Source organism: Suricata suricatta, chromosome 12 (assembly GCF_006229205.1).
Source record: "Suricata suricatta isolate VVHF042 chromosome 12, meerkat_22Aug2017_6uvM2_HiC, whole genome shotgun sequence".
Lineage (NCBI taxonomy): Eukaryota > Metazoa > Chordata > Mammalia > Carnivora > Herpestidae > Suricata > Suricata suricatta.
Genome location: NC_043711.1, coordinates 265,125 through 268,749, shown reverse-complemented (window position 1 = coordinate 268,749; position 3,625 = coordinate 265,125).

Here is a 3,625-nt window from a genome sequence, read left to right as displayed (position 1 = left end):
CCGGGCCTGGGCGGGGCGCGAGGCCGTGTCGCGCACGGTGTGTGCAGGGGCTGGGCCAGGCCGCCCCGAGGGCCGCTGCCTGGGGGCGGGAGTCTGACCTGGGAGCCGGAGAACCCGTGTGGGAAGGTGTCCCCGTGGCCGGGGCGTGAGGGCCAGACAGGCCCCGGGTGTGAGTTCCGAGGCTCACCGTGCGTTTGGGGGGCTGCGGCCGGAGGGCTGTGGCCGAGCTGCCCGGAGACGCACGGGGAGCGGGTCTAGGGCTCTGTGCTAACCGCGTCGTGCTTGCTTGTGGTCGCTCGTTCACGTGGCGCCCCCAGCCTCTTCCCCGCCCCTGTGCGCCCACACGCTTCCGGACACCTAAGCCGCAGCAACGTCCGATCGCGCCCTGGGCCCCCCACCTGGCCGCTGGAGCCAGTGGGCACAGCTGGGCGTGAGCGAGTGCGGCTGGGCAAGGGCTGGGCGGCAGCAGCGTGCGACCCGGGAGACCCGGAGCCACCGAAGGTCCCGGCGTCATAGACAGCAGCCATCCTACCGCAAGACTTCCAAAGTGTGCCCCGCACCCCCCTGGGAGACTGCACCCCCCACTACTACCCCCAGACCTCTGCAAATGGCCCTCCCAGGCCGCATCGAAAAGAACTCACTGGCTTAGGGTTTTCTCCTCTCCTGGGTTCGGTGCTGTGTCTGCAGCCCTTGGCCACCTGGAATCCCAAGCTGTCCAAAGTTTGTGACAGCGACATCAGACATCAGTATGGCCCTAGAAAGTACTGAATCCACTGGGGCCTTGGTGCCCCGGATGCCCTTCCTGTTGGGGAGCCCCCCACCTCCACCTCAGGACATCCTCCAAAGGCTCAGGGGTCCTGCGCAGCCTCTCTCTGAGTTTGCAATAAGTAAGTGGCGTCTACATCCTCATGGCAGGGCTTATGCAGGGCTGCTGGTTCCCGAATGACCCAGGAACACCCGGTCTCGGCCTCACCAAGCCGTGGTTTGTTTGTAGGGGCCGTGGAAAAAAAAAAAATATGTGCATGAACAAATTAATGTAAAACTTCAAAGAGGGTAAATGCTTTCAGGGAGATAAAAATGATTGAGAGCAGTGTCCCCCCCCCCCCCCCGCCCCATGCCTGCGTCTTCCCCTCCATCCGCAAGTATGGAAGCCAAAGATCCCTGCAGCCACACAGAAACGCCTTCTGTGTGCACGAGGTCTGTAGCCACGCCTAAACCCCCGGCCGCCTCCTCAGCTGCTCAGCCTGACCCTTGTGCCTCCACCAGCGGCCAAGGGAGGACACCCAGCTCTCGGCCCGTCCTTGGCCTCGGAGTATGTGAGGGGTTCTCCCCTGCTTGGGGATAGGGCAGAGATGGGGCCCTATGTTCCCACCAGCGGTGTGCAAGAGCTGGACATTGTGACCTTGGCCGAGAGCTGACCCTGCTGTGACTCAGCCACCCCAGCCTGGGTTTGTGCACACCAAAGGGTCATTGTTGGCCTGGCGTGGGTTCGAAATGGAGACCAGTTGCCAGCAGCCTTCTGCCTCCCATCCTGGCCTATCTCTCCAACGCAGGGGTCATGGGCTGGGTGACCTTAAGCAAGACACTGGCCCTCTCTGGGGAGCCACCCTTTTGACTCTCTCCTTCTCATGCCCTCCTGTCCACCTGAACTCAGCCTCATCCCCTGCAGCCTGCTTCCTACCTCAGCTGTCTACCATAAGGCTGCTCCCCAGCTCAGACATCCACCACGACTCCCCATGGCCCCAGGCTTCACCCCACAGAAAACAGGCAATGACAATCCAAAGTGACCAGACTGTGATGGAGGGTGCGGCACCCCGTGCAGACTGGGGGGTCCAGGCAGGCTTTTCAGAGGAGGGCATGGAAATCGCATCGGACTGAACCATGGTGAGGAAGGCGGTGTGGGGACAGAAGTGATAGGATATTTGTGCTACAGGTAAGAGAGAGTCCACCTCAAGGGGATGGATGGGGAAATGGTCCTGGATCATGCTGGGGGCCCAGTGGAATCAGAGGATCTGCAGAGACCGTTTCCCTCTGAGGTCAGAGCGATGTATGTGACCTGCCATGCTGGCTGTGACGGTGGAGGAAGAGGCCTGGGGCCAAGGGATGTGCGGAGCCACTACAAGTTGGGAAAGCAAGGAACAGATCGTCCCCCCAGAGAACAGAAGGAATGCAGCTCTGCGCGTACCTTCATTTTAGTTCGGCGACACCGGGTCGGACCTCTGACCTCCAGGACTGCAAGAGAAAAATGTGTGTTGTTTTAAGCCACTGTATTTGTGGCGGTTTGTTAGAGCAGCAATAGGCAACTAGTACAAGCAGCTGCCACAGTGTGAGGGTGCCCGTTGGCTGGGGACAGAGGGGGGATCACAAGTGTGAAGACAAGCGGCATTGTGGGCTCTCCAGGGCAATGACCTGGGGCAAGAGGGGGCCTTCTGGCAGAAGGAGGATGTGGTGCTTTGATTAGGCCACGTGTGATCTCTCTATGCCCCGTTTTCTCATCTGTAAAATGGGCACAGATCCCAATACTGTAGATTCCAGGTAGGACACCAGAGACAGTGCCTGGTGCACAGTAGGGGGCATGACATGTGTGCAGATTCTTATTAATTAGCAGAGAGGTGTTTGTCCAGAGAAGATGCGTGATGAGTCTTCTTTGTGACTCACCACAATGCTGTGAGGCAGGCACCCATTTTACAGAGTGGGTAATTGAAGCTGGAGGAAGGAACGTGACTTTCCAGCAGTCACAAAGCCCCACAGTGCTGGGACTGGAGTCAGTACCAGAGAAGCAAGAATCGAGGACCCAGTGCTGAACTGTGGGCCAGGGCCCTCCCCACTCTGGATTGGACCCCCAGGTTGTGGCTGGCATCCTCTTCTGGGTGCACCTCCTGTGTTTCTAGTCCAAATGACGCCAAGAATGGACACCAACCCAGTTTAACCCATTAGAATCATCTGACATTCAGCAAGCCGAGAGGAGTAAGCTCTGAGAATTTTTTTTTCTGGGATAGAGACACCCTCTTCCTGCCTGAGCTAGACAGGTGTGAGCCCAGAGCTGCAGGGTGGCTCCTACCAGTGGCCAGGGAAGGCCAATCCAGTGGGATGCTGAGCGAAGAGGAGGCAGCAGAAATTCCCTGTTCTGCTATTGGAGGTCCTGGATCCAGCTGCACCTGAACTCCTCCACCCCCCCCGATAAGATGAAGTCCATTTAAGCTGAGTTTCTGTCGCTCGCAGTGGACAAAACCAGCTTTCAATAAGCACATTTACATTTTATTCAAGTGGAGCCGTTAGGACCCAGAGCAGTGGGTCTGCAGGGGCTATAGGAATCACACACACCCTGAAGAAGTGCAGACCTCCCTCTAGCATATGGGTCTTAGCTTGGTCCAGACCGGTCAGCGCTGCCCCCGCCCCTCCTCACCTTTCTCAAGCTGAAAGAAGGCTTGTGGTGGACTCTACACCCACTTCATGCCCACAGCTCTTGCACTAGGACCTGAAACTTTCTAGGTCTTGTGGGTTCTCAAATTGGGTATGTGATGCTGATGACCACCGCGCCACCGGAAGACTCCGGCATGGTGGATGCAATGGGAGAACTCTCGACAGAGATGGCTTCAGGACGCCTTCATCGGATGTGCCCTCC